This window comes from Lynx rufus, unplaced genomic scaffold, assembly GCF_022079265.1.
Source record: "Lynx rufus isolate CCGP_SWC_20201006 ecotype Redwood Valley unplaced genomic scaffold, mLynRuf1.p SCAF_2, whole genome shotgun sequence".
In the NCBI taxonomy this organism is placed as follows: Eukaryota; Metazoa; Chordata; class Mammalia; order Carnivora; family Felidae; genus Lynx; species Lynx rufus.
The window spans coordinates 52,662,626-52,687,634 of NW_025814834.1; the positions used below are offsets into that span (position 1 = coordinate 52,662,626).

Consider the following 25,009-nt stretch of genomic DNA (forward strand, 5'->3'; position numbering starts at 1 on the left):
CTGTTACTTGGCATAAAGACATGCAAAAGTTTCCTAATATGATATTCTTGTAACTTGGAAAAATTAGTAACTCCCACCATGCAACCCTTGTAGGATCATGTGCTAATGAAGAAGATGCTCTAATAATTAGGCCTAGAGCCCACTGAATGTAACACCTTCCAATTAGCACTCCCCAGCATGAATACTGCCATTATCATTAAACAACAAAGACAAAAATGGGTATCAATCCACATAATAGAAAATAATTGATGAAGTTGGAGGGCGTGATTATTTGTGATTACTTTACAGTCATGCACAGAAAGTAGGAGAACCACAGCTAGTGGTTAATCTCTGGCTACCTCTTTGAAGATAATGAAATTGGCTTCCTACTGATGATTATTCATTAACAATTAATTCTTTCTCAGTGATCTGCCTCATTTTCAGCTTCTCACTACAAACATGCAATGGAATAATTACAAGTGGAAATGAAAAAGCAATTAGTGGCAGATAATGCCAACATCTGATTAAAAAACAGTAGAACAGATTAGCAGTTTCGTAACTGCGAGTCTGCTGCCTTCAGCAGGGAGGTGTAAGTCACCCAGTTATACTGCAGTTCAAGCTGTGCTCTCTCTTTTATTGCCTCCCCTCCATCATGGTCTGCCACATTAAATGCTCTCTTTTATTCTAGGGGGCATTGGCTGTCGTAAACACTTTCCACGGATTAAGTAGCGTTTGAGATGATTTGTGGTCCTACGTGCTGAAATACTAAAGGGCACTGTCTCACAGTATGAGGGCTAAAACCTGTATCTATACACCTTGCTTTGGGGACCACAGAAAATATCATCCTACATTGCTTTGCTTTTGTTTCAACTCAACCCTTGTTTAGTTAGGTGTCTGCAGAAGACGGGTATCATTCAATAAAAAACCAACACCTTCTTCAAGCAGGTTGACTCTTTTGTTACCACATGCATGGTTGCCTTGGTCTTGTAGGTTGGTTTCTCACTTTGCATAATGTGAGACATAAACTGGCAGTTCGTGGATTTTTTACTTAATGTTTATAAAGGGTTAAGATGGTTCCGGCTGCTGTATAAATAATCTCTCAATAAAATGCTTATAATTTCACTGTTCTCAGCAAGCCAGCTGGTGTGTCAGTATTTCATATGATGTAGAACTACATGGGGAGTGTCAAAACCATTGGTTCAGAAGGTAAAAATGTAATTCTCTTTTAAATAATTTGGAAGATATGTTAATTTGAAGCTCTGGTAAGATCTCACCACAGAACTCGACATGGTAGAACCATAGACCAGAGCTGTTTTAGGAAATTGGGTTTTGTAAAGAACTACGTTGACTATAATATCATTTGGTTATATGTTATTTTACCAGATCCACAAAGATCGACATAATACAGAAAGAAGGTATGACATGGAAATAAAGCAAACTTTCACGGCGTGATATTCAGCTGATATGTACCAGTTTGGTGCTTTTATGAACAGTAAAACAACTGTTCAGCATGGCTGTTGGAGATTTTTAATCACCCCTGAATATTATTAATTTTATTATTCAGATTTTATTAAGCATCTTTTATGTACGAAACTGTGTAGGGACATCGATATTAATTAGATATAGCACCATAGCCCTCCAGCAGTTCCAACTCTAGTGGGAGAGAAAGATATGTAAAAAAAATGAGTGGAAGAAAATGTAATAATTGTCACATTGGGGCATTTGCAGGGTAGAAGAGGGAGTTCTGCAGGGTACAAGAAGGGGCAATAGTGACTGGAATGACTTCATAAGCAGCTAATGCTTGAATTAAGCCTTAGAAAGTGTCCTTTAACACAGTAGTAAGACTTGTTGCTGATAGACCTGTTGTGGTCCCAGAAACTCCTATGGTACAAAATTCCATATCCAGCTTAGCACAGGTACATTCACCTGCCTCCCTGTCCATTGTGTCCTACCGTTCTTCAATGAATGGGACTAAATAAGCTCCCCTTTTAATCTGAAAAAACTTCCTCAGTGCTTATAATCAGTCTCAGCTAACCAAACCCCTATTTCCAACACCCAGGGTAGTTTTCAAGATCATCTATATACCGGTGACTTCCAAATTTATACCTGCAGCTCTGGCCTCTACTCTGAACTCAACTTGTGAATCCCACTGCTCAGTCAGCATCTTCACAGGATGCCTACCTAATAAGCATCTCATATCATCTGGTTTTAAACTCAAATCTTGATTCCAGCTCCTTCCCACATCTGCCCTTGTCCCTAAGTTCCCTTCATCAGAGAATGACACCAAAAACCCAGGAGCTGTCCTGGATTCATCTCCTTATCTTTGTCTGCTTGTTTGTTTCTTGATCTTGTATTCTACATCCAACCAATCCACAAATATTATTTACTTTACCTTAAAAAATATCGGAATCTGACTGCATCCAATCTCTCCCATTGCTACCTACTGGCCTCCTTATCTGTCACCCAAACCTCTGCAGTAGACTTTTTTTTTCATTTTTTTAATGTTTACTTATTTTTGAGAGAGAGAGAGAGAGAGAGAGAGAGAGAGCAAAACCAGGGGAGGGGCAGAGAGAAAGGGACACACAGAATCAGAAGCAGGCTCCAGGCTCTGAGCCGTCAGCACAGAGCCCAATGTGGGGCTTGAACCCACAAACCGTGAGATCATGACCTGAGCTAAAGTTGGACGCTTAACTGACTGAGCCACCCAGGTGCCTCTGCAATAGACTTTTAACTGGTCTCCCTGTTTTCCTCTTGTTTATTCTCTCCATTGACAAGGAATTCTTTAAAATATAAATCTTATTACTTCTCTATTCAAAAGTCCCATGGTTTTGCATCATTCCTTGCCATGACCTGTATGCCTGGCCATGATCAGGCCCTGGGTCACCACTCAGTCTTGTTTCCTGCCACTTTTCCCATCACTCACTTGGCTTTATCACAGTACTCTTGCATTCAGGGGATGAGAGTACAAGCTGGTTCACGGAGGGTAATCCAGAATTCAGTCAAAAACATACTGATTGGGACATCTGGAGGGTTCAGTAGGTTTCAGCTCAGGTCATGGTCTCAGAGTCCCTGAGTTTGAGTCCCCTTGTCAGGCTTTGTGCTCTGAGCACTCTTAATGTGGAGTCTGCTTGGAATTCTCTCTCTTTCTCTCTCAAAATAAATAAACTTAAAAAAAAATATTGATCTCAAAATCCCTTGACACGTCTACAGATGTCAAGAGAGCAGTTGCAAGACAGATCTTACGTCTCAGCGGGGAGGTCTGGGACTAGAGGTATGTATTTGCAGGTCACCTGCACATAGTATCAGCTGAAACTCAGCATGGATGTTCCAGAGAGAGGAGGTAAGTGACCACAGCATCTGAAGACCTAGAGGAGGAGTATGACATTATAAAAGAGTCAAAGAGACAAATAAGCAGTCCCCAAGAGGCAGGAAGAAAATTGGGGGAGTGATTTGGACGAAGCCCAGGGAGGTAAGAAACAGATACAGCTGGTATCCGCACTTCTTCAGAGAAATTTGGTAGTAAGGAGGAGATGAAACGGTTAAAGTAGAAAGATACGTGATCAAGTAAAGTAAGTTACTGTTTTAAAATTTTTAAGTTTATTTATTTAGTTTTGAGAGAGAGACAGAGAGAGTGAGCGGGGGAGGGGCAGAGAGAGAGAGGGAGACAGAGAATCCCAAGCAGGCTCTGCACTGTCAGCACAGAGCCCGATGTGGCGCTCGAACCCACAAACCGTGAGATCATGACCTGAGCCAAAACCAAGAGTCGGAGGCTTAACCAACTGAGCCACCCAGGGGCCCCAAGAAAGTTATTTTTATACCTGTGATTTGAACATACTTAAAAGCTAAGAATCACACAACTGAAGGCAGAATGATAAGTAAAATTTTAAAAAGGGGGCAAATAAATAGCATCTCAGTTTAAGATGGTGGGATGCCCCGGAATCACAAGCACAGAGAATTAATTTTGGAAGCTAATCATGTAGAATATAAACATTTAAAGATGTTTCTTGGGCGCCTGGGTGGCGCAGTCGGTTAAGCGTCCGACTTCAGCCAGGTCACGATCTCGCGGTCCGTGAGTTCGAGCCCCGCGTCGGGCTCTGGGCTGATGGCTCAGAGCCTGGAGCCTGTTTCCCATTCTGTGTCTCCCTCTCTCTCTGGCCCTCCCCCGTTCATGCTCTGTCTCTCTCTCTGTCCCAAAAATAAATAAACGTTGAAAAAAAAATTAAAAAAAAAAATAAAGATGTTTCTTTTAAAAAAATGAATGGTTGATTATCTAAATACAAACCTTATAACTTAAAATTACTAGAGAAGAAAATAAATAAAAGAAATCTCATATAATAAAATAAAAGGAAAATGAAACAAAGAAACAGGGATAAGCAAATAAAATTAAAGAATAAAAGAAACAAAAAGAGAAAGAGAAGGAGTGGGAGGGCCAGTCCATAAATAATGATATAAAAATGAATAGAGAGAATCCATTGTTGAAATAGAGATTCCCAAAGTTTGGTCAAGAATATGAAATCCTACATGCTACATACTTAAGATCTACAGAAAACATACATAATAAAAACAAATGCAGCTCAGAATGAATGAAAGGAAAACTGTTGGAAAATATTTCTTCATTTAGAGAACAAGAATTTTAACTTGTTATAAAGATGGCCACAATCTATGGTGAAGGTATAATTGTTGTAAGCTTAAAATGCTGAATAACTTAGTATCAAAGTATTTATGAGGCAAAACGGTAAAAAAAAAAAAGACAAAGAAAAAACAAAACGGTAGTGGGAAACTTAACTATAGCTCTCTCAATCTTTGAAAGGACAAGCAGATAAAAGTGAATATGGATATACAGAGGACATGAATAATATCATTAATACATTTTATTTATTGGCTATATCATGAGTTCTATGCCCTACAAAGGGGAGAATCACCATTTTTCAAGTGTCTCTTGAAAATTTACAAAAAATCAGCTATAGGTAATAACCCCCAAATAATCATTACAAATATCGTAACATAGACATAATATGAACCATTTGCACAGATCACAGTGTAATAAAATTCCGTAAGTAATGTTCTCTCAAAGAGCATTTGGAAGAAGCCATTTGCAGAATGTATTTTAATATAAAACATGTCGGAGATAATGAAAAATGTAGAGCTTACCCACTCACTAGTCATTCTCCTTAGCCAAGTATTTATGAAGATATTTATCAAGTGAATATTCATCATTTTCAGAATATTTTCAGTTACTTCTTTCAAAGAATTGTTTACAAGGTAATTCACACCACTATAATAATCTAACTCACTCAAATCAGGGTATGTGTCCCGAAGATTCAGATCTGCAACTACCACATTCATTTTCAATTTCATGTGGAATAAAGTTCACTTGCCTTGAAAGGATAAGTTTAGTTTAGTCAAAGGAGGGAAATATGTATCTTTAATATGCTGATCTGCAAATCCAATCCAAATTATGCATATGCTTTTACGCATTGTGTAGATTTTATCACCAAAGACATGAAGTTTTTCTTCAAGTTACTGCAGAAACCAGTAATTGGTTGCAATCGATGTGAATATTTTCTTTAAGGTGAGAAAAAAAATAGAGAATTCAATTTGCTTGTCCCTAATGTGATTAAAAATCTTTACAGCTTGATTACTTTCTTTCCTTAAATTTTGAAAGCCATTTCTGATGGTGAAAGCTTTCCTCATGCCCGAAATAGTGAGTAGATCTTGTTTCCAGTACGACAGCTTGAATACATGGAACAAATTGTTGTCATTGGATACCACTGCCTCGGTGCCATCTGTGCATACCCCAATGCATCACTTGCATGTTACTGTTTATCTTGAAGTTATCAGTAGTATTAAAATCTCTTCTCCAGTTGTAAGAGTTAACAAAGCCTGGCCAAACAACACGTCTTCGGTCTCCTTTATTCAGCTCATATCTGACAAAAGATCAGTTGAGACGCTAATACCAGGGAATTCATCTTGGAGTCTCCAGAGAATATTTTGGAGTTTTCTGTACTAAGGATAATAACTGCTGCTCTACATCTGGGCCATATCTGTCACTGTTGGATAAATTATTGTATTTGACAGAGTTGCCCCATCAGAATTTCTTGCATTGTCCCAGATAGTGTCACTTGACTGGCAGCCAAACAGTAATTGGTGTCTCACCAATCAGTTGAACAACTGAACCTTGGCAATTGAACCTACCACTATAAACAAGGCTTCTGCAACTTTGGTGATTTCATCTCCTACCACCCTGTGCTGATGTTTCTGAGTTACTTGAATACCTTCCTGCTTTGCTTTTAAAAAGTCAAGACTTTCCACAGCAGTCTTTGCACATTTCAGAATTGGTGTTTGAGATAGAATGTTTTCTTGTCAGAATTTTGAGTGTCCCCAAACACTCTGTACCTACAGGAAGGTGTTTACCGGCCTTGTCAGTCCACTGAAATCCAAATTTTAAATAACTAACATGATATTTTTACACCATATTTGCATGATATTTTTGTTTTCTTTGCAGATGGTGTTTTTACAACAGTAAAGAGTGTTTGCGGGTAATTCATCCATTTGGTCTTTATACCATATCTCCAAAACTGATTTTACCACAATTACCATTGTACCTACATTTCCATCAGAATCTTTAGCATTCTGTTTCAGAAGACTTATTTTTAAAGCACTGATCCATGATAAGCTCAGGAGAAAAGAAAATCACAGTGTGTATAATCTCAATTTCGATTTATAATTGGTATTTTGCATATTAAAATGATACACAGGTGTATCACTGAAAAGAATGGCATAATAACAGAAATTTTCAGTATATGAGAATCTATCTTAGTGCCCAAGCAATCCATATTATACTTATATCCTAAAAGCTGAACTACTAAGAGTTTCAATAGGTATGCCTGAGCACCACCATAAAATTCATGTGGCCTATGTGGGTTGCCCACTGTGATCACTACTTTAGCCTCATTCCGCACAAAAATATTTCGAACCATAGATTTGATTACAGTTAAACTTTTAAAAATACATATTTAAATGAATAACTTTTGAAAAAGTTTAGCTACCACATGTGTTCCCTTAAATCTCATGCTATGCATATTACACATTTGGAAACATCATGTTTGAAACCACACGTGATAAAGCAGATTTTTTCATGATTAAATTTCACCTCTAACACTTCATAACTGCAGGGCATGGAACAAGTTTCATAACTTCTCTAACCTTCAGTTCTTTTACCCATAGAAGGAACAATACTAGTACTTTTATCACAGAGTTACTGTGAAGGTTAGATGAAATTTTTCACGCACAGTGCCTGGAAGATAATAATCTTGGCTGCTATAATGGTATACGCTAGATTTTTATAGCTAAAAGTAGCTTTTTAAAAGTTTTGTTGTTGTTGTTAAATAAGAGTATTAGTATTAGAATTTGCATTTGCATATTAACCCATCAGTTCTAGTCTCTAGGTCCTTAAGCAAGAGCAAAGAAGACAGATTACATAGCATTTGAGTCCGAACTACCACCCAGATAAACTCAGAACACGGCTGACCCTATCATAAAAAGTGGCTACAGTGATTGTAGCTCAGTTCACATGTTTTAACTCAGGGTATGCTCATAGAACATTAGGTCACACTCAGTTACAACCATCCAACCTCTGTAAGTTTGGTAATATATGTCACTACCATTTGCTTGAAAGTTACAGTAGTTGTTATCATTTTCAAAATGTGGAAGAGTGCCATTTTGACCCTGAAAAATGAAAGGATATTTGGTAGGCCAAGCTTAAATTAAAGCTTGAAAATTTCCCCAAATTTGAAAACAAAGTATTATGTTTTAAAATTATTTTCTAACACTCAGGACACCGGGGTGGCTTAGTCAGTTAAGTGTCTGACTCTTGATTTTGGCTCAGGTACTGATCCCACGGTTTGTAGGTTCAAGCCCCGCATCAGGCTCCATGCTGACAGCAAGGAGTCTGCTTGGGATTCTCTCTCTCTCCCTCTTTCTGCCTCTCACCTGCTCATGCTCTCTCTCTCTCTCTCTCTCTCTCTCTTGCTCTCTCAAAATAAATAAATAAAACCTAAAAAAGAATAAAATTATTTTAAAACACTTAAAAATTAATTTTGAAATATTTATAAGTATCTAAAATGTTTATTTAAAATGTTTTTCAGGAGTGAAAAAGAAACATTAAAAGTGCTACATTCATAGTGGCTGAATTACAACTTCATTATTAAGAAAACTTATCAAATGGGGTTATAATGTACTTTAAAATATTCTGTCATAAATTTCTATTTTTCTTTCATTAAAAAATGTATGTGGTAGTTATTTTACTGGACACTGGAGAAATGTAGTAAACAAGGCAGAGAGGTGCTTACCCTCAATGAGCTTATCTTCTAGATCGTCACTACAGTCAACTGATAAGAGAATTTCAGTAGTTTGGAAAAAATTAAATAATACAGAGGTAACTTTTCAATAGCTTAAAGGCTAATAAAATTTTGAGTCCTGTGGATTCAGTTTCTTTCATCTTACAAACATAAAACAATCTGTAGCTAATTCCAAAGAAGCCGGAAAAAATCCTCAGATTTTACAAGTAATTTCTTCTTTCCTGAAAATAAGTGAATAATTTTATAAGCCACAATCTTATTTTCCTTCAGATTAAAAAAATAAAAATATTTATTTATTTGAGAGAGAGAGAGACAGAGACAGAGAGAGACAGACAGAGTACGAGCAAGGGAGGAGCAGAGAGAGAGGGAGACATAGAATCCAAAGTAGGCTCTAGGCTCTCAGCTGTCAGCAGCCCCGATGCAGGGCTCAAATCCACGTACTGTGAGATCATGACCTGAGCCAAAGTCAGATGCTTAACTGAGCCACCCAGCACCCCCAGATATTTTTTAATCAGCAGTATTCCATCACTACCATCCAATAAACACTGGGAGTTGAAATTGTGGCAGAGAAAACAACAAATTAATTATGAAAAATGATAGGAAAATTGAGAGGCTGAATTTCGGCTCCATGGAATACAATGATCTAAGAATCATCTTTTAGTGGCATCTTATAAAACTAGGGCATATCTGAAAGGGCACAAATGATTCTATTAGTATGTTTGCCACAGTCCATTATATGGCAGTGGGAATACCAGCGGCCAGAAAACTCTATTTCATGATTTGTAAAGACAGCATCTTTGAACCAGTACTGTTGGCCACATTTAGTTTTGAAAGTCAAATATAGATGTGCAACTTCTATTTGCTCTATTTGAAGTCCTTTAAATGTTTTACTTGGCCAAGTTTGTAGGACAAATTGCAATATGGATAAGGCTTCTTTATTCTAACGGCGATTAAACAAATTAAACTAAACACAGTCAAAAATTTTCTGAATATTCCTTTAATTGAAAATTTCCTCTGCCTTCTGATTTATTTGGTATTGCCATACAAAATAAAAATCTCTACCTCGTTGATAAAGTGTAAAACTTAACTTCTAAAGTATTGGTGGAAGAAATGCCTTTGGAAAAAATTAAGTTCCTTGTACAAACCTGTTAGGCTCAGGGACGTAAGCAGTAATTCTCCACCCTGGTTTCATATTAGTCTACAGAGCCTTAAAAAAAAAATGAAAATAAAAAATAAACGTAATGCTGGGACTCCAGCTCAGAACAACTAATTCAGAACTTCTTAGTGGGGCTCAGGTGTATTTTAAGTGTTTCTCAGCTGATTGTAATGTACATCAAGTGCCGCTAACCCCCATGTTAGAAAAACCGTGCAGAAGGGGGAGCAAGGGAAGCACAATGTAACCGTAATGCATTAGATCATTGGTATCACATCGAAATACAAAATGAGTAATTTTAAATACTTTTATATCTACATTATAAAAAGTAAAAAGAAATGGGTGAATTTTACTTTAATAAATTTTACTTAACTCGGGGCGCCTGGGTGGCTCAGTCGGTTAAGCGTCCGACTTCGGCTCAGGTCATGATCTCACAGTTGGTGTGTTCGAGCCCTGCGTTGGGCTCTGTGCTGACAGCTCAGAGCCTGTAGCTCGGATTTTGTGTCTCCCTCTCTCCCCTCCCCTATGCATGCTCTCTCTCTCTCAAAAATAAAAAAAACAAACATTAAAAACTTTTTCAAAAAAAACAATTTTATTTAACCCCATATAATCAAAATATTATTTTGTGCAATGAATAAAGTTACTAATAAGCTATTTTACTTTTTTATAGTAAATCTTCAAAATATGATGAGTATTTTACACTTATACTTCAGTTTGGAATAAGCATACAGTGAGTGCTCAAGAGCTATATGTATCTACTGGCTACCATATTGAAGAGTGCCTTGCGTGCTCTGTATGTATGACTTATAAAACCCTAAACTTCATTGAAAAATGCTTACTTCTGATTATATGATGGAAGGCTATGGGCATTCACAAACAATAAAATACTTAGGCATACTTTTAAGGAATTATATTCTATAGATAAATTAGGGATGTAAACTCCCACCCTCCCTCTCTTTCAAAACATAGATTACCCTTACAAATGGGTGAATAATATAAATTTTGTATAATGTTTAGTTATTTATTTTGAGAGAGAGAGTATCCACAAGCTGGGGATGGGCAGAGAGAGAGGGAGAGAGAGAGAATCCCAAGCAGGCTCCGCACTGTCAGCACAGAGCCCAATGCAGGGCTCAAACTCACAGACTGTGAGATCATGAGCAGAGCTGAAACCAAGAGTTGGATACTTAACCAACTTGGATTGAGCCACCCAGGCACTCCAGGTACATATTCTATATACCTTTATGATTGTTTATATGGTATAACATGGAATAAGACTGACTGGGTTTGTATTCTGGCCTCACTACATTCTATCTGGGTCATTATAGGAAACCTCTCCATACCTCAGCTTTTTAATCTATAAAATGAGACTGAAAATAATAAATACATCACAGAGATATTATGAGGATTTAATGAAATTTACAAATAAACCATTCACTAAGTGTTAGTATTAATATTAATAATTTTACCATTTTATTAGCATTGTTCATTATTCTAATACTTGTGTGTCATTCCACACTATGGATATAGAAAACTTAATTTGCCAGTTTTCTGTTAGTGACATTTGGGTTGTTTCTAATCTTGGGTATTATAAAAATGCTCCAGTGCGTATCATTGGGCATGCATCATTTTTCACATTAACCTGTATATGTAGACGATAAATAAGTACTTAGAAGTGGAATTTCTAGGTCAAATTTTATATGCTTTTTACATTTTAATGTATGTTGCCAAGTTGCTCTTCACAGAGGCTCTACCAATTTACATCCTCACAACAATATATGACAATGTCCATTTCTCCTTTCACGGGAAGTTAGCAATTTGAGGTGTTTTTAACATGACATGTGAAATGCAACCCGATATAAGAAGCACTTCTGGGCTTGATTGAAGAAAGCATATTGAACTGATTTTGCATGAAAAAATATCATCAAATAATTGATTTTAGAGTTTTAAAATGTAGATCTTGGAAGTCTTAGAACTCTAAGAAGACATACAATATAGGAGAAAAATAAGAAAAGATATCACCACTTAATTTCTCCAATATTTTCTTCTATCTGAATGGAGAGGTCTAATATTTCAATGTCTCACAATAATTAACAAGTTAATTTCACTAATTTATCACTTTAGAAAGTTTAATTATTTCTATAGATCATTTTGAATCACTTTACATTCAATTAAGAAATAAAAGTAGTGGACCTATGGTATTACAATTTAATTTATACATTATGGTTTTATAACTAGCTCATATTATTAAAATAACTTGTTTCAAAATTAGACTCCTTGATTACCGATCCGTGAATTACTACAGCCTATGATTATAAAGGACTAATGATAAAGCTCCTGGGAGACCCCTTTGTCCTTATTCTAGTTAGGCCCATTACCCCTGGGTCAGGGCATGAGCTGTGCCAAAGGAGTGTGCTGCCTCAGGCTTCCCTCTCATTAGCAAGAACAAGAAAAAAAGAGGAGGTCCCAGAAATTTTCTGACAAGGTGGTAGCAAGTACTCACAGTTAAGCAAATTGAATGAATCCGACAATACCTAGGAAGGCAAATTTTTAAAATGATTATGCTTTAGATCGACTGGGAATAAAGATTTTCTTTCTTTTTTTCTTCCATTTGTGACCACGGAAACTCTGAACACCTGCTTCTCTCTTGGCTTTGTTACTTTCAATTCAGAAAGAGATTCCCGTTGAGCACTGAGAGGTTAAGTGCCCAGAGATACTGCACCAAAGCATAATATTGTAGAGGGAGAAAATCAGCTATAGAATAGCCTCACTTGGGGGGCTATTGTTTAGGGGAGGTTTCATCTTGGAATTTTTCCCAAATATCATCTTTAAAGGAAAAATACAGAGGCAACAAGTCAGCACTGTGAATGAAATCCTTCTTTGGGGATCTTTTTTTCCTTTAGGATTAATATTAGTCTTCTCATCTCATGAGTTCTTCCTGAATAAGATGGATGGAAGGATGGATGGATGAATGAATGGATGGATGGATGGATGGATGGATGGATGGATGAGGAAATAACATATAGATATGGGATAGGTATGAGCTAATGAGAAAGGGAGAGAGCCTGAAAAGAAAAGAAAATAGGAGAAACTTTCAGGGAAGTAATACATGAAGTGAAGGATGGTGAAACCAGATGACTCCCTGAAAAATAAAGTACACTGATATTTTGATATTTATGAGTTTGGAGTCCCTAACAATGGGTAACAATAAAACTACCCATGTCATATGCCTTGTAGGGGTGATCAGTGTGTTCATTTCTAGAGTGATAATACTGAGCAATATTCTACCTTTTTCCATAACCCTCCTCTTCATACCTTGAAATAAAATGGGGAAACATTAATGGACAACCCATCAAATTGAAAAATGGGTGTGTATAACAAAAAAAATTATCATGACCAACTTCACTAAGAGAAATTAAATATATAGGACTAGTTTTTTTGTATTTAATGTTTTAGCTTCAATCATGTCCATATTCTCTAATTCTGTATTCATTTCTGTAAGGAGTAAAAATAGGAAAATACAATACTCTTGCTATATTCCAAAATTTGGTAAAATATTAGTTATATATTATTTGTTGTTATATTCTATGCATAGCATTAAGGTTTTATTGCCTCATAACAAAAAGAAAAATCATGAGTCTTTAATTTGTCTTTTTCTTAGGTGAGATTATATCTGAAAATTCTACATGAGAAAATTAACTTGACACCAAAAAAATTTTCTATGTGCTTACCTATGTAAACTCAAATAGCCAAATCAAGAAACAGGAAGAAAAAAAGGAAATGGGTTATATAGCTGCTGTAAGTCAAAAGCGTACTAAACTCCGCACAAAACAAATCCCCAAACTGTCCTACTTTATGGTACAGTATCAAGTAGCAAGTCTAAGCAAATAATTGATCTATTCCTTGATATTGTATTTTCACCCTGCGCTATAAAATACTCTAAGTGACATGCCAAGTTTTGTCTCTACTGTGTGATTTCACTGGTGCCTTCTCACAATCAGATGTCTCTATGCTGTGTCTCATGAGCACCAAGAGAAAAGACAATTAAGCCAAAGAGGTTCACCCAGAGTTTAAAAAAAAAAAAAAAAGTGGAGTCGCCTGGGTGGATCAGTCAGTTAAGCGTCCGGCTTCGGCTCAGGTCATGATCTCACAGTTAGTGAGCTTCAGCCCCGTGTCGGGCCCTGTGCTGACAGCTCAGAGCCTGGAGCCTGCTTCAGATTCTGTGTCTCCCTCTCTCTCTGCCCCTCCCCCACTCATGCTCTGTCTCTGTCTCTCTCTCTCTCAAAAATAAATAAAACGTTTAAAAAATTTTAAAAAGTGAAAGATATTTGTGTGCATTAAAATTCAGGATAGGCAAAAGCACACATTAGAAGAGACAAAGTTGTAGATAATTATAAATACTGATAGCAAAGAACTTATCTATCCACTACATAAAATAACGTTGAGGTAGTTGTTTTTTACTTAACATGACTGAAATCATTGGCTCCCATGGAGAAACTCAACCACTGTGGCAATGCTTTTAATAAAGGAAGAAAAATCAAAATTGAAAATCAGAGTGTAAGAAAGGAGAACTCAAAACATGGACTTGAGGGTTTGCGTTTCTGAGTTTTCGGCAGCGAGTACTGGTTTCAAAGGTAGTGGCATAGGGCGTGTAGCAGGTGTGATGCTAATGACATTTACCATCTCCCTTTTTAGAGTCTGCTGCTGGTATCACTTTTGTCGATGCACATATCGTACTCAATTTCCTCATTTATAAAGAGAGAGTATTTGATTGGGTGGTTTCTAGAATCTTCTCCAGCCCTCATTTTCCTAACCTTACACAACCTCTTTGGGGTAGTGACAGCGTGTGAAGAGATGCGAGCAGAGGGAAATTCTCCTCTGTTGACCATTTATTTACATGAGCTCATTCCATCTGCCAAACCACACTTACACAATACAAGCCTTCTTCTCTTTTTGCCAGGTAAAGATGTGATGCCAGGAAGTGGAATAGCTAGCTTTCCTCACACAGGTGAAGGGAGCAGGAGCGTTGGGAGTCAAATCAGTGACCAATGGACCTAAACACTAGCTCTTTCCATGCCAACACAATGCTCAATATTTTATTTGACTTTCCTGAGACCAGTATTTATGTAAGCCATCGACTGCATGTTTCCTCAGACAAATTTCTCCAGAAAAAGAGCTGAAAATATTATTTTAAGAAATCTATATTTTCCTTAAAGTGAATAAATATGCTTACATCTGCTTTTGCTTTTTACTACTATGTAAAAACAGTACTGTGAGGTTCCTACAAATTAGAGTGAATTTTTGCAAGCCTGTATGGTTAAGACTAAAGCAGCTTATGCCTGGCAAAGGGAAAAGCCATGCAAGCACCTATTACAAAACTGTACTTCTCCCTGACTGTGCACCAAGATGGAGCCCACCTACCAAATATCTGTAACCAAATTAATATGGGCTGGAAAAAGAAAAACCAGTCAGTCCTCAGGTACCGTGCTAGACACTGGTGTGAACTAAACAGGAGCTTAGAGTGTAAAGCTGGATCAGCCAGCAGGGTCCCCACTAGTTTCATGTGGCTATTTAAAAATAAATTAATTCAAATTTAATGTAATTTTTGGGGGTACCTGGGTGTTCAGTCAGTTGAGTGTCCAGCTCGTGATTTCAGCTCAGGTCATGATCCTGAGGTCTTGGGATCGAGTCCCACATCAGGCTCTATGCTGCGCATGGAGTCTGCTTAAGATTCTCTCTCTCCCTCTGTCCCTCTCCCCAGCTCTCTCTCTCTAAAATGAAAAGGAAAAGGAAATTCAATGCAATTTTTAAAACTGTTTGTTTATTTTGAGAGAGAGAGTACACAAGTGGGGCGGGGCAGAGAAACAAAGGGAGAGAGGAGGGTGGGGAGGAGAGAGAGAGTTAGCAGACTCTGGGCTAACAGCACAGATAAGAGAGGCTTTTGATCCCATGACCCTGGGATCATGACCTGGGTTGAAATCAAGAATTGGCCACTAAACTGACTGAGCCACCCAGGTGTCCCCCCTCCACTTTTTTTTTTTTTTTTTTTTTGAGAGAGAGAAAGCACAAGCAGAGGAGAGAGGCAGGGGAGGGGGAGGGAAAGAGAGAGAAACAGAGAGACAGAGAGAGAGAGAGAGAGAGAGAGAGAGAGAGAATCCAAAGCAGGTTTCATGCTCAGCGCGGAGCCTGGCACAGGACACCTCATGATCATGACCTGAGCCTAAATCAAGAATCCAATGCTCAACCAACTGAGCCACCCAGGCACCCCAAAACTGAAAATCAGAGTGTAAGAAAGGAGAACTCAAAACATGGATTTGAGGGTTTGCGTTTCTGGAGTTTTCAGCAGTGAGTACTGATTTCAAAGGTAGTGGAACAGAGCGTGTAGCATGTTTTTTTGATTTCAAAATTATGTAGATAATATGTATCGAGCCTATTGTGTGTTAAGAACATTATATGCATTCTTACTTGATAAAATTTCTCACAACTGTAAAGTATAAATTATCTAGTTTATAGATGAGAAATCTGAGGCATATAGAGATTATGCAATTTGTCCAAGATATTTAAGCTGCACCTATCTAAAACCAAGGCCTGCACCTATTAAAAATATGAAATATCACTTCCTTTAGGAAGAAACATCTGTCAGTGTCTCAGTCATACATAATTCCATAAAATGAATGCATTGGGTTTCACGAGTGTTATATCAACCTGAAAATGATACGAGTTTTTACTGACTGTGATTTTAAAAGGTCAGGGAGCACTGGGCTGAATATCATAGTCTAAATTAAAACAATATCACACCAAAACTCAAGCAAGTCAGTTTGCAGCCTGGTCACTGTTATTGCTTAGCCAGGCACATTTTCTTGGTACAGTCAGTCCCCCTCTGTAACATCTTCTCCTACTATACAATGGGATAACACATCCACTCTATCTTTCAGAGTTATTGTGGTAATAAATGAGTGAACATGCATAACAATGCATGGGGATAATAGAAATATTCAGGCCGATGATATCTAGAAGCCATTTCGAAAGCTGACCTAGCAAATTGCATAATAGCTTCAGATAAAGAGACAATTTAATCATAGGTCAACCCCTCTCCAGAACATTCTGCCTCACTTAGCACATTTTGTTCTTTTCATACTAAGTCTACAGGGTGCCTAATGGTCATTTAATATGTTTCCAAGCAACCGTATTTCTTTAACCTAGAAATAGCAATATTAATAGGTGCCACCATGTAGGCAATATTCGTCAGAAGGTCTAACGATTTCAATTATTTTTATGTAGGAAGAATCTGAAAGAATTTGAAGGACGAATTCTTACAAAAGGTATGTGGCTTTCATTTTCAGCACTTCCTATTTTCATTTAGTATTTTCTCACGGGACTTACACACTTCTGCTTCTAGATGAACAGTTGAAACCCTAAGTAAACTTGCAGGAGGATCATCATTTCTTATTTTACCCAAACTGACTTATACATCTCTAGTTTCATTCCTGAGTCAGTATAATCGGTTTTGAGGGAGAATTTACAGTGAGGAGCTGGGGGGGAGGGGATTTGCTTTGTTCTACAAAACAGCAGCTTTCTGATTCACCATGTATTGTATTTGGAGATTCTTTTGAATGATTTATTTCTCTAGAAGTAGGTGTTACAAACTCGTGAAGCGTGTGACTTGCTTTTCTTCCTCTCTGGGCATTACCATCTTCCTGTCTCTGCCATGATATTACCATTTTCCCAGCAGTATCTTAACTCACTCTAGCATTTCCTTGCACCATGTCCTTTCTGTCCCCAAGGTCCCTAGGGGAGAGCCACATCCACTTTAGAGATGAGAAATATAAGAGATTTTGCAACCTGCCCAGAGTGATTAAGCTGGGCCTGTCTAAAGTCATGCAGAAGAGAAAGTCACCTATCTGCCACTTTTATCCTTATCTAAGCTGTCCCAGTTTGGGCTTTATTGCCTCAAAATTCAGCTAATCTAGCTCCAGTGTAACTCCCTTCTGAGCCCCTGCACATCTTCTCATGCCTCTACCCACAAATTCCCCCACACTACCATTCCCTACCTCAAGTCCTGACTGGAAGTTTTTCCTCTGTCCTGTCCCATTTATACCAGGGATTCTCAGCTTGACTGAATATTTAACTCACTTTGATAGCTTTTAAACCATATAAATGCCTGGACTTGACCTCAGACCTGTCAAATAAAACTTTCTTGGGGTGGGACCTGGACATTCGCCACTTTAATATGCCACCAGTGTTGAGAATGACAAGCTTAAATCTACACATTCTTTACATGCCATTCTAGTTTTATTTTTTTAATGTTTATTTTTGAGTGGCGGGGGGGAGAGGGAGAGGCAGAGAGAGAAGGAGACAGAGGATCTGAAGCTGGCTCTGCCCTGATAGCAGTGAGCCTATGCGGGGCTCAAACTCACAAACTGTGAGATCATGACCTGAGCTGAAGTCAGATGCTTAACTGACTGAGCCACCCAGATGCCCCTTTAAAATCCATTCTAAATCCCAGTTTCTGAACTATAGCAACCCATTTGGCTCTTATGCTCCTCTGAATGCCTTCCATGTAGTTCCCTAAATTTTTATTATCATTAATAATTATTTTGGATTTTTTCATTATTCATTTAATGAGCACTCGAGTACCTATTGAGTGCCTATTACTTGCAAAACCTTATGTATGTCATATATATGATTTTCTCTCTTCAACTAATTAAAACAAGCTTGAAGTTATGTCTGATACTTTTTCTCTAACCAAAATGGACCTATTGCAATTATAAGCTCATTTTGTATCTCAATACTATTTAGTGAATCACTCTAGTTTTGGATTTTGTTCTTTTAGCCACCCAGTTTTGCAGTAAATATTTGTTGAATTCCTAATTATGTAGAAGATACTGTGATAGAATTTTTCGTTTTAAAGTATAATCTTAACCCTGCCTGTCTATAACACCCTTATTTTCTTCTTTTATGGTTTTCTGTTTTAATGTTTTGAAGTGACTTGTGGTCTTTTTAAATTTATATTGGACAATGCATCATAATAACTAAACGTATTAAATCTTCTTATATGTCAGACATTTATCTGAGTTCTTTGCATTTATTAATTTATTCAAAAGCCCAGACTTGTGAGATAGTAACTTCACAGGGGGTACTTTCTGAGAGGAGAAATAACTTTTCCTAAGGTTATCTGTGAGTAAGAGGCAGACCTGGGACTCCAACCCAGACCTCAGAGCCCACCACTTTGCCTCAGGAAAGAGACATTTTCTGAAGAGACAGTTTTAAAGTAAATGGTATTCCTTCACTTCAGGGAACATAGCCACAGTGTCTTTAGATCCTTGGGCTATGCATGATTATCAACTTGCCAGAAGAATTCAAAAATAATTGTAAAGCAAAACCTACCATTACTGGAACTAAAAGTTGTTCCCACTCAAATGTCACTGATAGCACTAAAATATTTTGCAGAAAAAAGATCTAAGAAACCTCAACAACCAGTGAGAATAGCCTATTTGTTTTAAATCTTTGTCACTTTAGATTATTAAAAAATATTTTGAATCTCTACAACGCCCCCCAGATGAGGTTAGCATTTTTAAGTAGCCGCGAACAAACTTCTCCCTTCTAACTTCACGTTTCATTTTTTTCAAAGAGGAAAAAAACAAAGGTTTCAGTTACTAAAGTAAACAGTCTATAAATGTACATCCTGTCTAAAGAGGCAGAGAATATGAAACCAGAGGATTCTCAAAATTCAAGAAAGGCTGAAATTCATAGCTAATTTACAAATATCTTTGTTCTTCTGGACATTTTTCCTTCACCTGGCCGTATCATTTTTCTTCCCCCCATTTCCCTCCTTTTTCATAGTTTATCACCTTTTTTATTTCCCTTTCATCTGATTCGTTTTTGAATCTCTGCAAGTGTGAACAAAATTCTTAAGACATTACAGAAAATTTTCAAAATAATAAATGCTCTTCTCCTTTCCTCATGTATCTGTCTTCTTCATCCATCCTACTCTGCCCATCTTCTCTCTTTTGTCCATCTCTGCACAGTGACAGTCTCCACATCTCACCCTCCATGTATGTGAAATCACAAGGCGTCTCGTTTCAGCAAAACCCAGCTCTTTATTAGGAACATCTAACTTGTGAGGAGTTAGGAATTAGGTGCTTCTTCCTCAGTGTGATGTTAGTACTATTCAAAGCCTAATATTTACTTAATAAATTTATTATCAAGCCTCTTGCCAGGCACATTTAAGGTACAAGTTAAGATGATATAAATGGTAAAGTCTCATACTTAGGCAGAATTGAGAACTGAATCAACAGTGAGAGGAAAGAAGACAAGTAACATGAAAACTCTCAGACATGTCTACCAAGCTATGTATCAAATAGGCATGAACATTTGCACTGAACTGTCTAAAAGAGACCAGGTATGTCTTCTGGGTCTAATCCATCCCGTCCAGAAAATACTAAAACAACTGATACCGGCAAAGAAAAGTCAGCTTCTTCTTGGACGCTATGAACTGACTGTTTAAAACAACCCTACCTAAATGTGGCTTGCTTGTGGTAACTCATCCTATCCAGAAACCCAATCAACGGTTTTATACACCAGACCTAAGAAAATAGATAGTAAACATTCACGGTAAATAATAAGTAGCACATTTTCTACTCTTGTGGCCAAAGGCAAAAGATGTTGATTACTAAGCCACAGGCAAAGCAGGTATTTTTACCTTCCCAAGTATGCAAAAAAGGTCACGGTTAGTGTTTGTGTGTGAGTGCGTGCGTGTACATGTGTGTGATTGGTAGAATGAATAGTATTGTTATCTTTGCCTAAAGGGCTTGAGGATCTTTGAAAGAGAATACCAAAACTGTTAGAACAAAATGTTTCCACTTCACACATAAAAATGGAAATATAATTGAGAAATGAGAACACTCGGCAAGAACTGCATTCATGTATATTTACTTCACAAATATTTATTGGGCACTTAATTTGTGATTTACAACACACTGTTCGGTTCTCAAATCAAGTTGTCCTGAGTTCCCCTCTTCAGTACTATGAACTGTTAACTGTAATACAATTAATAAATCCTTTGTAACATTAGCTTAATAATCTCTTTGCAGGGTGAAATTGTATTTATATTTTATTTATCCAGGGAGGTAATAAACTTTCTATAATCTAATGAAAATTTGGAACAGCATTGCTCACAGCTGTCAAGAGATGGAGAAAACTAGAAGTAAATCCATAACTGATCATGTTTTAACTGGTATATTCACATCACAGACAGGTGCTCAGTGTCCTTTATCAACACTCACAGGCCAACTGAACACTCATTGTGAAGCGTGGAATTGTCAAGGCTTGTGTTTTCCTTACAGACCCCATTTTGTCGACATACCTCAACTGTTTTAACACATGCTCTGCAAGATAAGAAAGCACACCACATTACAGATATGTATGTGTGTATCTGTATATCTATATGTCTAGAGAGAGAGAGAGAGATACACTCAGAATTGGTACCACAGGTTCAAACTGTCACTATAGCTCTCCAAACCACAAACAGTGCCTCCACTTCGCGGGGAGAACAACTGAAGTATTTTAAGCAATTTTCTCGTACAATGGTTTCTTTTCTGTTGACAGTTAGCCTGAGCCTCTGCCTTGGCTTGCAGGTCAAGGAAACTGTGCGCTGTAACTTTCGATGCCTCTCCCCTGCTGACTCCTGTGTGGAATCCTTCCCACTCATCCCTAAGAGGACTCTGCCCTGCGGTGAGCGCTGCTGTGCTTTGTGCGTTGGTTCCACAAGGAGTCAGGATCCAAAGGCCCACATTTCACGCTCTGAACTTCAATCTACACTTTCATTGTTTCACAAGACGTATTTCCCGAAGCACACTGGTGCTTCTCAGTTTAAAGCCCTGCGCTTACCAAGGTATGTGGCACAATTTACAAACTTCCAGTGAAGAGTAAATGGCTCCCTCTCACTCTTTCAAAAAATGTCCCCCTTCTTTAAGGTACACATCGTTGATATCAGCGATTAGTTTAAAAAAGGAAAATAACCAAGATTTTTTAAAATCTCCAAATTTGTGGTATTGTGATGGACAGAGCACAATTGTTGAGGTCAGGATAACCCCTGTTTGGATCTCACTTAGGACCTATGTGGCTTTTTTCACCCCCTACCAGGACCTGTGTGTGTGGCCTTGGGCAATTTACCTAATATCTCTGAGATTCAAGTTCCTCACCAATAAAATGGAGAGAATAAATATTTACCTCCTACACTTGTGTGGGGTTTAAATGAGGTCAAGTGTCTGGCATTCTGTGGACACTCAGTGAATATTAGCTCCCTTCCCTAGTGTGGGGAAGAAAGCCAACTAAGTTCACAAGCTTTGATTATCATTGAACAAATTTTCTATTATTCTGATGGGAATTCACAAATTTAAATTATAATACAAAGAGGGGCGCCTGGGTGGCTCAGTCGGTTAAGCTTCTGACTTCAGCTCAGGTCATGATCTCACGGTTCATGGGTTCGAGCCCCACATCAGGCTCTGTGCTGACAGCTCAGAGCCTGGAGCCTGTTTCAGATTCTGTGTCTCCCTCTCTCTCTGCCCCTCCCCTGTTCATGCTCTGTCTCTCTCTGTCTCAAAAATAAAGAAACGTTAAAACAATTAAAAAAAGAAAAAAGAATAGTCCTCAATCTCTTGTCAAAGAAGCAAGCTTAAACACCAATCTGTCATGACCCATAGCTAGATAAACTCACAAATTTTCATCGTTAATGAGGGCAATAGATATAGGTACTCAAATCTCCAGTTCTAGAAGAGATTTCAAAGAATCACAACAGTCAGACTTACCACAAAACCCAGTTTGTAACCATGGCTAATCAAATACCACGGCAGCTGTGGAGTCAGTCAAAGATAACAAAAGGATCATTTCTGTGTCATGTGAAGAAGAGGGCTCCTGTTTGATGCCAACTTTCCCTTTATTGCCAGCTGGTTAGGTGCTCTGTGGACATGGCCCACGGAGAAGGACAGGCATGATATGATTCTAACTCTTGGATCATACACAGAGTGACAACTGGAAGCTAAGACTCCAGGACCCTGAATGTACTGCAACCAAGATACCAAGGTGTGGGTAATCTTTTTTGCACCCTTGACATCAAATTAATAAATGAAACCTGCTGAGATATGGCCGCCGGTCCTTTCCAAACTGGTACATGGACTCTGTAGTAATTTTCGATCCTAATTCTGCCACTTAGCTGTCTGGCTTCGGGTAAACTACTTCCTCATCTGTAAACTGGGCATTTTACTAGTCCCCACTGTATAGGGTTGTCAGGATTGTTAACTAAGTTAATATATTTGTACTTAAAACACTGGCTGGTCTGCAGGAAGTTATTTCATAGACTTTCTTAAATAAAAATAGCACATTTCTCACACAGAGGATTAAGATATTCAGAACAATAATCTCAGATCTATGCCAAAATCTTATTTTCAACTAGGCAAGGAATCAGACAACCAAGTTTTTTAATGATTGAAATATTATTTTACTTATTTAAATAAAAGAATCAAATACCTAACATCATATATGAATGGCATATATTTAAAAGAAATAAGGAAATATATAAATCACATATACTATACCTCACTTATTATCTATTTAATTTAACATGCGAAGGTACAGGGTTCTACTTTTAAGTGTGATCAATTTCAAGATCAGACTTAGAAGTATTTAGTCTGTGTGTGTGTGTGTGTGTGTGTGTGTGTGTGTACAGTGTTTTCATATAGCTCATAACATTTCTATCCTGCAATCAATTAGTTAAGAATATGATTGACTATTGTGAACACATTATCTACACTGCGTTATTTTCAAGTTAATGAAAATCCAATTTTACAAAGTTGGCTGTGCAAAGTCAAGTCACTGACTAAACAACCTTTATACAAAGAAACAAGATTATGATGTGGTCTTAACTTAAATAATAATCACATTTGTGGTCCTCATTCTTTTTGTTTGTTTTTAAAGTGTTTTATGTATTTTGAGAGAGATAGAGAAAGCAGGGGAGGGGCAGAGAGAGAGAGAGAGGGAGACAAAGAATTCCAAGCAGGCTCCATGCTGTCGGCGTGGAGCCTGACATGGGGCTCAATCCCACGAACCATGAGATCATGACCTGAGCCAAAATCAAGAGTTGGATGCTCAACCGACTGAGCCACCCAGGTGTCCCATGTTTGTGGCCTTCAATTTTTTTTTCTTTTACATTTTGTTTTTGTGACAAGGTGCATGTCCTTCATTCATTAAAAATATTGTAAGAGGATAAGGAAACAGAGGACTTAGGGACTCTCATAATTTACATTAGAACTTCCAGCATGTCTTGTACATGTACACTTCAAAATTCTTCACTCTGGTTTGCAATTAGGAATACTGCAGAGCTGTTAAGTGGCTCCAGTTTTTCTCCTCTGTGAATGAGCGTCATATTTCTATTGACAGGCCTACCGGTGGATATTTGAACATATATATTTAAAGCATCATGGGGTATTTTTTGTGGTTTCTCAATATCATATTTGAAGTTAGACAAGAAATTTTTAAATATATAATTATAACCTAATAACCAATTGAACAATAAAAACAAGATAACATTAAGAAACAAAACAGATGAACACAGGAGAAGGCAAAGAAAAATAAAATAAGATGCGAACAGAGAGGGAGACAAACTCTTAAATACAGAGAACAAACTGAAGGTTGCTGGAGGGGAGTTGGGTGGGGGATGGGCTAAATGCATGATGGGCATTAAGGAGGGCTCTTGTTGTGATGAACACTGGGTGTTATATGTAAGTGATGAATCACTAAATTCTACTCCTGAAACCAAAGTTACACTGTATGTTAACTAACTTGAATTGAAGTTAAATCTTGTAAGAAAAAAAACAAGATATCAAATCAATGATTATTTTACTTATGTGGGGATACAAATTCTACTCTCAAAAAATGTGTTGCGTTATTTTTCTATCTCCTCCAATAAGAAATGCTTCCTGGGAACTATGACCCTCAGCTTGGATAACACATTATTCATTAAAACACACACACACACACACACACACACACACACACACACACACAATAAGCATCCTACCTATTTCCTTCTTGAGCTGGCATTTTTTGCATAAGTTGAAAATGGTTCTTTAGCCATCAAAACAGTGTAATATTGGATTCAAGCAGGAATTGAAATCAAAGCCCTTGGGGAGCCTGTGTGGCTCAGTCTGTTAAGCGTCCAACTTGAGCTCAGGTCATGATCTCGCAGTTTGTGGGTTTGAGCCCCATGGTGGGCTCTGTGCTTACAGCTCAGAGCCTGGAGCCTGCTTCAGATTCTGTGTCTCCCTCTCTCTGCCCCTCCCCCACTCACACTCGCGCGCTCTCTCTCTCTCAAAAATAATAAAATAAACATTAAAAAAAAGAAATCAAAGCTCTCAAATGACATATTTTGGGAACCATCAAAAAGCTGACTTCATAGGTGCCTGGGTGGCTCAGTCGGTTAAGACTCAGTCAGTTAAGTATCTGACTCTTGGTTTTGGCTCAG

At 37.7% G+C, this 25,009-nt stretch overlaps 1 long non-coding RNA gene across 1 annotated transcript; it reads left to right on the forward strand.

Annotated features, from left to right (window-relative positions):
• Positions 1–16,643: 16,643 nt before the first annotated feature.
• On the forward strand, positions 16,644–22,817 carry LOC124516540 (uncharacterized). The gene is made up of 3 exons (XR_006963062.1): positions 16,644–16,811; positions 21,126–21,382; positions 22,437–22,817. It is a non-coding gene; the product is annotated as an uncharacterized LOC124516540 (long non-coding RNA).
• The last annotated feature ends 2,192 nt before the right edge of the window (positions 22,818–25,009 follow it).